This window comes from Sciurus vulgaris, assembly GCF_902686455.1.
Source record: "Sciurus vulgaris genome assembly, chromosome: 1".
In the NCBI taxonomy this organism is placed as follows: Eukaryota; Metazoa; Chordata; class Mammalia; order Rodentia; family Sciuridae; genus Sciurus; species Sciurus vulgaris.
Genome location: NC_136461.1, coordinates 36347020 through 36359611, shown reverse-complemented (window position 1 = coordinate 36359611; position 12592 = coordinate 36347020). Strand labels below are relative to the sequence as shown.

Genomic DNA, 12592 nt, shown 5'->3' with positions numbered 1-12592 from the left:
GCAGTTCTTCTTCTGGCATCAGGTGGGACAGGAGGGCTCATGCTGGCCATGCTCAGAGAGCAGAGCACAAGGGGTGCTAACTACCATTATGACACTCAGTCCTGTGGTAGCAAAGGAGGAGCTGCACCACATGAGAGCAAGTGTCAATGTCTGAGTCCCAGAGGTGGAGACCTGACCCTGACCTAGGAGCAGGAGAAGGTGGGCAAGAGAGAGAAATCTGAATAGCCACATGTAATCAATGACTTGGGTTCTTGCCTCTTCCATACACATAAAATAACCAAAATGGATTGGAGAGTTAAGAGATAGCCCAAAAAAGGGCAGAATATATTTTCAAATCAAATAAAGATATATAAAGAACTCCTATATTCAACAAGAATACAACCATTGCATGAAAAAAAAAAAAAAAAACAGGCACAGAATTTCAATAGACACTTCTTCCTTCCTTTGAAGAATATGGGTATGTGGCCAACAGAAGGACGTGAAGACATGCTCAACATCATGTGTTGTTAGACTAATGACGCAAATCCAAACCACAGTGAGACTCCCCTTAGTGTGGCTTACATTATCTTTTAGGAGAATAAGAAATGTTGGACAGAATGTGCACAACTTTGGAACTCTTATGCTTATAGGTAAAGGTGAGTTGGTATAACCCATTAGGAAACAAGATAAGAAACAATCAGGGAAAAAGAAAGCTAGGAAAAAAATTAGTGTAGGTTTCAGCAACTCCACTACCAGGTTTTTACCCCAAATAATTGAAAAGAGGCACTGAAACAGATACTGGTAAGTCAAAATTCATTGCAGTATTGTTTAAAAGAGTCATAAGGTAGAGTACATTCGAGTGTCCATCAAAAAATACATGGATACCAAAAAATATGGTCTATGCAGTTAAACAGTATTCAATTATAGAAAGTTATGAAGTCTGACACATGGATAGCATGGAATGGTCTTGATAAGTCTATGCTCAGTAAAATAAACAAGACACAAAAAGACACAAAAAGCTTCCAGTCATATCTAGTAGAATAGGTAATTTCATAAACCCCAAAGAAAGCTAGAAAAAGTAGATTAGAGATTATGAAGGATTGGGAAAGGGAGGTTATTTCTTAATGATTACAATATTTCTGTTTGAGGTGATGAAAAAGTTTTTGAAATAGAGGCTATGGCTGCAAAACATAATGAATGTAATTAATGCCAGTGAATTGTAGAATCAAATTAACCAAATTATCAAAATTTCGTTCTATATATTTTACTATTTTAAAAAAATTAATGCCAGAAGTGACAGAGTAAGAGAAGTGTAAATTTTAGGGTATTCAAATTATATCTCAATTAAGATGTTAGTAAAAAGAAAGAAAACCAGATATTAAAACTCAGCGATGGAAAAGGAGACATCACAACAGAGCCACAGACGTATGATAGATATTTAAGGACTATCACAAAAACTCTTGGAAAAAATGGAAAATCTAGAATAAACGCATATATTTCTGGACACATAGAATCAAGTTGAATGTTGTAGTGTGACACTGCTTTCTACTCCTTTAAGAGTAGATCTTCAAACAGATCAATAAAAATTAAGATGGAATCAATAATAAAATGTCTTTCCAAAAGCAAAAGATTATGGATTTTCTCACTGATGTATTTCACTAAACTTTTAAGAAGAACTAATGCAGTTCTCCTCAAACTATTCCAAAGTATTTAAGAGGAGGGACTCCTCCCTTCTAATTCCATCCTGAGGAAGAATTACTGATACCAAAGCAGACAAGGACTTGACAAAAAAAAAAAAAAAAAAAAAAGAAAAAGAAAAAAGAAAAAAGAAAGAAAGAAAAAATAAAGAAAGAAAAATGTGCTGTACAGAGATCCAAAAATTCTCTACAAAATATTAGAAAACCAAATACAAAAGCACATAAAATATTATACATCATGAGGAAATGGGCTTTATCCTAGGGGTGCAAGAATGTTTCAATACCTGTGAATCAATGTATGTAATGCATCACATCAACAAAATTAAGAGTCATATAATCATGTAAATAAATGTAGAAAAAATATTCAAAGAGTTCAACTTCCCTTCATGATAAAAAACAGCAGCTAATTAGATAGAGAAGGAATGTTACCTCAGTACAATAAGGACTATATATTACAAAACAATAGCCAATATCAAACTGAATGGGGGAAAATCTGACATTATTTCCTCTAAGATCAAATACAAGACAAAGAAGACCACTTTTACCACTGTTATTCAATGTGCTACTGGAAGTCTTAGCAAGAGCAAAAGACAAGAAAAAGAGCATTATAGTCAAATTATCCCTGCTTGCAAATGATACAATTCTGTATGCAGGGAAATCTAAAGCCTCTAACCTAAGACTGTCAGAACCAACAAATGAATTCAGGAACGTTGCAGGAAACAAAATCAACATAGAAAAAAAATGGTACCTTTTTAAATATGCCAATTCCAAACTTCCTGAGAGAGAAACCTAGGAAGCAATCACATTCAGGTTACGTACTAATACTAATAAATACAGGAATGAAATTTCACCCATGAAGTGAATCATATCTACAATGAAAACTGCAAATCATTGTTAAACGAAATTGAAGGGGAAACAAAAATGCAAAGTTATCCCATGTTTGTAGATTGGAAGAACTAATATTGCTAAAATATCCATACTACCCAAGTAATCTGCAAATTCTATGCAGTTCCTATAAAAACACCAGCCACAGAAATGTAAAAATCACTCCTAAAATTTGTATGCAACCACAAAAGATCCCAAACAACCAAAGCAACCTTGAGAAAAAAAAAAAGTTGAAGGCATTATACTACCTGACTTTACAATGTATTATGAAGTTACAGTAATCAAAACAGCATGCTACTGTCATAAAAAGAGACGCTGTGACCAAGGGAACAGAACGGAGAACCCACAAATACCACGTATTTATGGTCAACGGCTTTTTCACAAACAGTAAGAATGTACATTGAAGAAATGAGATCATTTCAACAGGTGGTGCTGTAACAACTGGATATCCGTGCACAGAAGAAAGAAATGAGATCTCTATTTTTCAGCATGTACAAAAATCAACTCAAACTGGATCATACTTAAGTATAAGAGCCAAAACTATTAAAATTACAAGAAAAAATATAGGTAATATTCTTCAGGACATTGGGCTGGGCAAAGATATTTTAGATATGACCCCAAGAACACAGGCACCACATACAAAAGCAAAAATAGACAAGTGGGATTACATCAAGCTAAAAAGCTTCTGTACATCAAAAGAAGCAATCAACAGAGCAAAGAGACAACCTATAGAATGGAAGAAGATATTTGCAAACTATCTGTCCAACAAGGTATTGATTTCCATAATATATAAGTAATGCAACACCAAAAGAAAGTAAGTAATCTAATTTTAAAATGGATGAGTGAGCTGAATAGACTTTTCTTCAATGGGTATATGAAAATGGCCAACAAATACATTTTAAAATGCTCAATTTCAGGACTCATTACAGAAACGTAAATGAAAACCAGGAAGAGGGAGAAAAACATCAGAGGAACCCACAATTATAGCTGCTCCCCCAGGGCTGAACTAAAACAACAGTTCTGTGGTGATATTCTGAGGTAGGAAGACAACAGGGGAAAGTTGGTTGACAATTCAGAGAGGTAACAACCAGGTGAAAACAAAAAATGTTGGTTTCTAGAACAGAAAGAGAAGTAATTGCTGTGACAGCAACAGGTGCGCAGTAGCTCAGTGAGTAAGAGGAAGTTCTTCTCTGGTGAACTAAAAGAAGTTTTCCCAATGAGTTCAGGCACCACTGTCCAACAAATTCACAGTCAGAACAGAAAATTGCCCACAGAGCTGGTGTGAGGGGAAGTTCTGGCACTCTCTGAAGGAAATAGTCAAAGCAGGGAAGTGTCCACAACTTCAAAAGATCCTATGAGATGCAAAAAGAGAACCCAGCCTGGCCATGTCTCAAACTCCTGTCCGTCTCCTTCACACACAGGGTCTACAGGCTCCTCAGGTGGCTCACTAGATAGCTGAGCTGGGAGGAGCCCAGGTAGGCAAATGGGCTTGGCTGGTGGGAGAGGATGTTAGGCCCCAAGTGGCTCCTTCCCCACTGGACAGTCCTCCAATGGTCCCCTGGTGGGCCATCCTGAGGGAGGAGAGACATCATTCACTCAACCCACACCCTGTGTCTGTCTGTCTGATGACGTTCCTGACCCTGCTCCCTGCATTGACCTTGCTCAGCAGGCACAGGACAAGGTGAACTCACTCCCATTATATAAAGTGTATTAGTCTGCTTGGTATTCTATAACTAAATGCTATAAACTGGGTACTTATAAACAGAAATATTTATTTCTCACAATTGTGGAGGCTGGCAAGTTCAAGGTCAAGTCATCAACTATCTTGGCTCATAGATGGTGTCTTCTTGTGTTCTTATATAACAACTGGGAACAAGGCAGCTAGTGACTCTTTTGTGAGGCTGTGCATCCCTTTGATGAGGAGGAGTCATGAGGACACTGCCTACAGTTTCTATTTGCCTTCCATAGATTCTAATTCCCACTATCAGCAGATTAGTGACTAGGTTTCAACAATGAATTTTGAGGGACATAGACATTCAGACTATCAACCTAAATAACATACAGAAAGAGATCCTCCAGAGAATGACATTTATTGGTGATAGCAGACCACTGTGATGAGAATTTGCAAGCAGTAGTAAACTATGTGCATATTCCCTTTGCAAAGGTATGTTGTTCCCAAATAAATATTATTTTTTGGAGAATTTCTCTCTGTATATTATTTAGGTTGACATAGATGATGTCCAGATATGGGACCTGAAGCAAGAGCACCTTTGGAGGGAACCAGAAACTCTAGGACCAGCTCAGTACCTGTTTTGAACTCACCTTTTTTGCCTTGGTGAACCTTCTCTCAGGCAGAGTCCCTCCTCTTGGTAGAGCAACCCTACTGAGATTATTTGGGATCTGGTTTAGATAAGGCTGCACTGCACAAAGGACCTGACATTCCTTTGGAGGATTATAAAAGAATTTTGTCTTTTTCAGCAAACCCTTTAGGATATAAGAACACACACCTGGGTTGACTACCTAGATTTCCACAGAACTGCCTGACATTCTTTGACAATGTCATAGGGTTCTAGGTGCATAGTTCCTTAGTTGTTTTGATCTTCATGCCTAATTTTAAATTTCTATGAGCACTTTTATTTTGGTGTCTTAGATGTATTGCTACCTCTTACATATGCCAGAACAAGGTCTCTTTGGGGAGTCCTGTCAGCTCTTATGGTCCATTCTTGTGTACATTTTTACTGAGAACATTGTACTAAAAATAATTTATGACCTTTTTAGTCATCTTTCCCACTCCCCAAGCCTTTTCTAAGAACTTAAAAATTACCTCTCTGCAATACTGTCTCAAGGCTTAGCTGAAATGTTCCCATCCTCCAGCTATCCTCCTCTAAGCAGACTTCTTGAACCCACAACACTCCTCAGTGGCTAACTGAGACAGGAAAGCTAGCTCTCAGTCTGCTGAGGTGAACAGACATACCCTAAAATTCGGAATTAAAAAAAAAAAAAAATGAAGCAACACACCTGGAGATGGGAGGCTGGGAAGGCAGCTCAGCCTTCTGAAGCTATGTGGTCAGCAGAAATACCAAGAAGTCAGAGCCAGAAAGGACAAGGTCAGCAAAATCAAACCCAGAATGATAGTCTGCCCTGTTCTGAAAATTGATATTAGAGAACTTCCCAGACGATAAGGGGCAAATTCTAGGTGGCAAGGGCTCAAACATATGTGTAGCATACTCACTACAGTAACCTGTAGTTATCTTTACTTTATTAGCATGGTAAAAACCACACCCCAAGTGGAGACTAAGGTGGTAAAGAGGCAGACATTGCTTGAAGAGGCATGATGAAGAAAAACACGGGTACAACTAAAACCCCACCTCTCCCTGTGATGAAATCCAGAGACTGGGTTCCTGCCTACCCTCCAGATGCCATCAGACCTGAACATCTTTGTTCTTTGAGCCAGCATCACACTCTTATGAACACCACATCTCCCTTCTTGCTTCTGCAGAAGCCCCCAATGATGAACCTTACTCCTGCTATTCTCTCATGTGCCTGATTGTTCTGGAAGAGAGCACAAGAACCCATCATGTCCAACACTCCCCCTTGCTTCAAGGACCCCAAAGGTGAGTCCCAACAGCAGAGATAGTTGACCTGGACCTACCTTCAACTGTCTGAACAGTCACCCAATCTCATTTCTGGGTCCTAGCTTTGGTAGGTTTGGACCCCCAGCTCTTCTGTCAGTGAGGTCATCCCACAAGAAAATACTATTTCCCTACCCTCCATTTGTCCTTTGGTCTCTGCTCCTTTCTATGTATCTCTTTTGAGCAACTGAGCATAATTTTGATCCACCCATTTGAACTACAACTCCCTTCTTTGGAAGGTGACTAGGAGACTCCAGAAACATGCATATCCAAGAGGCCAGTGGGCAAATCCTTCTCAGGATTTGATGGAGACCTAGATCTCTATGATATGCAGGAGCCCAACTGGTCTTTCCTCTCACTTCATTTTTGCTCTGTCTTCCCTTTTCTTTCTCCTTTCTAATCTGGAAAAGGAAACAGAGCATCTGATGGGTTTAGTCTCCCCACCCCTCCTGTGGCTTGGGTGTTACAGGTGGCAGGGGAGTGAACTAGTCAAACTTTGAGCCTCTTGCCTGGATCATCCTAATCTTTCCCAGTTATTGCACAGAATCCAAGTCCCCAAAGGATTTATGGGGTTGAAGTCTCCAAGTCTCCCTGGATTTGAAGCCCCTACTGGAATTATCGAATGGCCACCTGGCATACTCTGAGTCTAGCTATAACTGCAGTTTGAGGTTATCAGGGTTGGAAACCCCAGAGGTGAGGCCTTGGGTTGCAGGTCAAAGGTTGGAAGTCCCCATCTCTTTCTGGCCAACCAGATGTCGTTTCTACTCAGTCTCTATTTCTTTCTCATTATGCTCTTTCTTTCTAATGTTTCTCCATGTCCTATGCCATGTCCTCCTCTAACCGATCTCATCCTGGGAAATTCATATTCTTGAAACCTTCACAAACTTAAGCTCAATATCTTCTCTGGGTTTGGGGGCCATTCTCTTTTTTTGGTTTCTCTTTTCTATCTGGTATTGAAAGGATTTTGAGAGATTTGGTTCAAATGATGGGATGGAATTTTTTTTTAATTGTAAACAAATGGGATACATGTTGTTTCTCTGTTTGTACATGGCGTAAAGGCATACCATCTGTATAATCATAAATTTACATAGAGTAATGTTGTTTGATTCATTCTGTTATTTTTTCCCTTCCCCCCACCCCTCCCACCACTCTTTACCCTCTATACAGTACTTCCTTCCTCCATACTTGCCCCCCTCCCTAACCCTAACTCTAACCCTAACACTAACCCTTCCCTCCCCCCCATTATGTGTCATCCTCCACTTATTAGCGATATCATTCGTCCTTTGGTTTTTTGAGATTGACTTATCTCACTTAGCATGATATTCTCCAATTTCATCCATTTGCCTGCAAATGCCATAATTTTATCATTCTTTATGGCTGAGTAATATTCCATTGTGTATATATACCACAGTTTCTTTATCCACTCATCAATTGAAGGGCATCTAGGTTGGTTCCACAGTCTGGCTATTGTGAATTGAGCAGCTATGAACATTGATGTGGCTGTATCTCTGTAGTATGCTGATTTTAAGTCCTTTGGGTATAGGCCAAGGAGTGGGATAGCTGGGTCAAATGGAGGGTCCATTCCAAGTTTTCTAAGGAATCTCACACTGCTTTCCAGAGTGGCTGCACTAATTTGCAGCCCCACCACCAATGTATGAGTGTACCTTTCTCCCCACATCCTCGCCAACACATGTTGTTGCTCGTATTCTTGATAATCGCCATTCTAATTGGGGCGAGATGGAATCTTAGGGTGGTTTTGATTTGCATTTCTCTTATTACTAGAGATGTTGAACATTTTTCCATATGTTTGTTGATTGCTTGTAGATCTTCTTCTGTGAAGTGTCTATTCATTTCCTTAGCCCATTTGTCGACTGGATTATTTGAATTCTTGGAGTAGAGTTTTTTGAGTTCTTTATAGATTCTAGAGATTAGTGCTCTATCTGAAGTATAATTGGCAAAGATATTCTCCCACTCTGTAGACTCTTTCTTCGCATTGCTGATAGTTTCCTTTGCTGAGAGAAAGCTTTTTAGTTTGAATCTATCCCAGTGGTTGATTCTAGCTTTTATTTCTTGTGCTATGGGAGTCCTGTTAAGGAAGTCTGATCATAGACCAACAAGGTGAAGATTTGGACCTACTTTTTCTTCTATAATCTGCACGGTCTCTGGTCTGATTCCGAGGTCCTTAATCCATTTTGAGTTTAGTTTCATGCATGGTGAGAGATATGGGTTTAGTTTCATTCTGTTGCATATGGATTTCCAATTCTCCCAGCACCATTTGTTGAAGAGGCTATCTTTTCTCCATTGCATATTTTTGGACCCTTTGTCTAGTATGAGAAAATTGTATTTATTTGGGTTTGTGTCCGTGTCCTCTATTCTGTACCATTGATCTACCTTTCTATTTTGGTACCAATACCATGCCGTTTTTGTTACTATTGCTTTGTAGTAGAGTTGAAGATCTGGTATTGCAATACCCCCTGTTTCACTCTTCCTGCTAAGGATTGCTTTAGCTATTCTGGGTTTCTTATTCTTCCAGATGAATTTCATAATTGCTTGCTCTATTTCTGTAAGGTATGTCATTGGTATTTTAATTGGAATTGCATTGAATTTGTTTAGCACTTTAGGTAGTATGGCCATTTTGACAATATTAATTCTTCCTATCCAAGAACATGGAAGATCTTTCCATCATCTACGGTGTTCTTTAATTTCTTTCTTTAGTGTTGTATAGTTCTCATTGTAGAGGTCTTTCACCTCTTTTGTGAGATTGATTCCCAAGTATTTTATTTTTTTCGAGGCTATTGTGAATGGGGTAGTTTTCCTAATTTCTCTTTCTGAAGATTCATCACTGATGTATAAAAATGCGTTGGATTTATGGGCATTGATCTTGTAACCTGCTACTTTACTGAATTCACTTATGAGTTCTAAGAGTTTTCTGGTGGAATTTCCAGGTTCCTCTAAATATATAATCATGTCATCAGCGAACAGGGGTAGTTTGAGTTCTTCTTTTCCAATTCATATCCCTTTAATCTCTTTGGTTTGTCTAATTGCTCTGGCCAGAGTCTCAAGAATGATGTTGAATAGAAGTGGTGAAAGAGGGCATCCCTCCCTTGTTCCAGTTTTTAGGGGGAATCCTTTCAGTTTTTCACCATTTAGAATGATACTAGCCATGGGCTTAGCATAAATGGCCTTTACAATGTTAAGGAATGTTCCCACTATCCCTATTTTTTCTAGTGTTTTGAGCATGAAGGGGTGCTGTATTTTATCAAATGCTTTTTCTGCATCTATTGAAATAATCATGTGATTCTTGACTTTTAGTCTATTAATATGGTGAATTACGTTTATTGATTTCCTGATGTTGAACCAACCTTGCATCCCTGGGATGAAACCCACTTGATCATGGTGCACTATCTTTTTAATATGTTTTTGTATGCGATTTGCTAAAATTTTGTTGAGAATTTTTGCGTCGATGTTCATTAAGGATATTGGTCTGAAATTTTCTTTCCTTGATGAGTCTCTGTCTGGTTTAGGTATCAGTGTGATATTGGCTTCATAGAATGAGTTTGGGGGGGTTCCCTCCTCTTCTATTTTATGGAATACTTTGAGAAGTATTGGAATGAGCTCTTCTTTAAACGTTTTGTAGAACTCGGCTGAGAACCCATCTGGTCCTGGACTTTTCTTTGTTGGTAGGCTTTTGATGACTTCTTCTATTTCAGTACTTGAAATTGATCTATTTAAATTGTTTATGTCCCCCTCGTTCAGTTTAGGTAATTCATATGTCTCTAGAAACCTGTTGATGTCTTCAAAATTTTCTATTTTTTTTGAGTATAGATTTTCAAAATAGCTTCTAATTATGTTTTGTATTTCAATCCTGTCTGTTGTGATATTTCCTTGTTCATTCTGAATTTTAGTGATTTGGGTTTTCTCTCATCTTCTCTTTGTTAGTGTGGCTAAAGGTTTATCAATTTTGTTTATTTTTTCGAAGAACCAACTATTTATTTTGTCAATTTTTTGTATTGTTTCTTTTGTTTCAATTTCATTGATTTCAGCTCTGAGTTTAACTATTTCCTGTCTTCTACTACTTTTGGTGCTGTTCTGTTCTTCTTTTTCTAGGGCTTTGAGCTGTAGTGTTAGGTCGTTTATTTGTTGAGTTTTACTTCTTTTATTAAATGCGCTCCATGAAATAAATTTCCCTCTAAGTACTGCTTTCATAGTGTCCCAGAGATTTTGATATGATGTTTCTTTGTTCTCATTTACCTCTAAGAATTTTTTAATTTCCTTCCTAATATCTTCTGTTATCCATTCATCATATAATAGCATATTGTTTAATCTCCAGATGTTGGAAGAGTTTCTGTGTTTTACTCTTTCATTTATTTCTAACTTCAATCCACTATGATCTGATAGAATACATGCTAGTGTCTCTATCTTCTTGTATTTGCTAACATTAGCTTTGTGGCATAATATATGGTCTATTTTAGAGAAGGATCCATGTGCTGCTGAGAAGAAAGTGTATTCGCTCTTGGTTGGATGGTATATTCTATAAGTGTCCGTTAAGTCTAAATTATTGATTGTGTTATTGAGATCTATGGTTTCTTTGTTCAATTTTTGTCTGGAAGATCTGTCCAGTGGTGAGAGAGGCGTGTTAAAATCACCTAGTATTATTGTGTTATGGTCTATTTGGTTTCTGAAATTGAGAAGGATTTGTTTGACATACATGGATGAGCCACTGTTTGGGGCATAGATGTTTATGATTGTTACATCTTGCTGATTTATGCTTCCCTTAAGCAGTATGAAATGACCTTCTTTATCCCTTCTGACTAACTTTGGCTTGAAGTCCACATTATCGGAAATGAGGATGGATACTCCAGCTTTTTTGCTGAGTCCATATGCATCGTATGTTTTTCCCCATCCTTTCACCTTTAGTCTATGGGTATCTTTTTCTATGAGGTGAGTCTCTTGCAGGCAACATATTGTTGGATCTTTCTTTTTAATCCAATCTGCCAGTCTATGTCTTTTGATTGATGAATTCAGGCCATTAACATTCAGGGTTATTATAGAGATATGATTTGGTTTCCCGGTCATTTGGTTCATTTTTTATTTATTTGTTTGACACAACTTGTTTCCTCCTTTATTTGACAATTCCTTTAGGATAATTCCTCCCTTTGCTGATTTGCTTCTTTGTGTTTCATCTCTTCCTCATGCAATATTTTGCTGAGAATGTTCTGTAATGCTGCCTTTCTTTTTGTAAATTCTTTTAGCTTTTGTTTATCATGGAAGGATTTTATTTCATCATCAAATTTGAAGGTAAGTTTTGCTGGGTATAAGATTCTTGGTTGGCATCCATTTTCTTTCCGGGCTTGAAAAATGTTGTTCCAGGCCCTTCTAGCTTTTAGGGTCTGGATTGAAAAATCCTCTGATATCCGTATTGGTTTCCCCCTGAATGTAATTTGGTTCTTTTCTCTCACAGCCTTTAAAATTCTGTCTTTATTTTGTATGTTAGGTATTTTCATTATAATGTGCCTTGGTGTGGGTCTGTTGTAATTTTGTGTATTTGGAGTCCTATAAGCCTCTTGAACTTGATTTTCCATTTCATTCTTCAGATTTGTGAAATTTTCTGATATTATTAAATTGAATAAATTGTTCATTCCTTTGGCTTGTTTCTCTAGGCCTTCCTCAATCCCAATAATTCTTAAATTTGGCCTTTTCATGATATCCCATAGTTCTTGTAGATTCTGTTCATGATTTCTTACCGTCTTCTCTGTTTGGTCAACTTTGTTTTCAAGGTGAAATATTTTGTCTTCAATGTCTGAGGTTCTGTCTTCCAGGTGTTCTATCCTATTGAATATGCTTTCTATGGAGTTCTTAATTTGGTTTATTGTTTCCTTCATGTCAAGGATTTCTGTTTGGTTTTTTTTTCAATATTTCTAACTCTTTATTGAAATGATCTTTTGCTTCCTGTATTTGCTCTTTTAATTGTCGATTGGTGCGATCATTCAATGCTTGCATTTGCTCTTTCATCTCATCATTCAGTGCGTGCATTTGCTCTTTCATCTCATCGTTTGCTTCTCTGATCATTTTAATTATGTACATTCTGAACTCCTTTTCTGTCATTTCTTCTGCCATGCTGTCATTGGGTTTTATTGATGTAACATCTAGATTTGTTTGCAGCATTTTCTTTCCTTGTTTTCTCATATTGTTCAGGTATCAGTGGACCGCTGAGATATTGCAGATTTCCTCTATTGACTTACAATGTCCCTGAAGATTTCTATATATATCCCCCCTTAGCCTTCAGTAGGTTGAAGTCTTGGAGGAAGTTGATAATGCGGTGCTCCACAAGGAAGCTGCCTCTCTAGGAGTGGTGGCCTTCAGGTGGGGTATAATCCCTGCTAGTGGGCAGAGGTGCCT

The 12592-nt window shown here is 37.9% G+C and overlaps 1 protein-coding gene across 1 annotated transcript in view; it reads right to left on the bottom strand.

Annotated features, from left to right (window-relative positions):
- Window positions 1-12592, bottom strand: part of CYP4X1 (cytochrome P450 family 4 subfamily X member 1) — a 238861-nt gene that overhangs the window by 59953 nt on the left and 166316 nt on the right. The gene's annotated exons all lie outside the window — the stretch shown is intronic.